At 59.5% G+C, this 452-nt stretch overlaps 1 protein-coding gene across 1 annotated transcript in view; it reads left to right on the forward strand.

Annotated features, from left to right (window-relative positions):
• Positions 1–452, forward strand: part of KNDC1 (kinase non-catalytic C-lobe domain (KIND) containing 1) — a gene marked incomplete at its 3' end in the record, with an annotated part of 39,889 nt that overhangs the window by 21,821 nt on the left and 17,616 nt on the right. The gene's annotated exons all lie outside the window — the stretch shown is intronic.

Genomic DNA, 452 nt, shown 5'->3' on the forward strand with positions numbered 1-452 from the left:
TCCTGCACCCCCTCCCCTGACCTCACACATCCCCTCCCCTGACCTCCCGCACCCACCTCCCCATGGTGCCCACACCTCGTCCAGGGAGCCTGGTGGGGAAAGGGCAGAGGACGGGCCCAGTGTGAGGACCACCAGCTCTGAGGCAGCCCCACTAGTGCAGCCCCCCGGGTCGGGAGGCGCTGCAGGGCCCGGGAAACATCTGCCTGGTCGCTGCCTCCTGGAAGGTGACAGGGTCACCCAGCTTGCACTTCTCCATGGCCGGCTCCAGGCCGTGTGTGTGGACCCCAGGACCCCATGGGTTTGCAAGGCACTTGTCAAACATACCCATTATTAAAAATTAATTTGTACAAACTTATAATCAAGTAAATTACATTCAAAACCAAGGTAGAACTTCTGCTTCTGGGAGCATGGGGGAGGGGTTAGTTCCTGCCCCCCCATCCCAAGCACACGGT

This window comes from Bison bison, unplaced genomic scaffold, assembly GCF_000754665.1.
Source record: "Bison bison bison isolate TAMUID 2011002044 unplaced genomic scaffold, Bison_UMD1.0 scf7180017848698, whole genome shotgun sequence".
Lineage (NCBI taxonomy): Eukaryota > Metazoa > Chordata > Mammalia > Artiodactyla > Bovidae > Bison > Bison bison.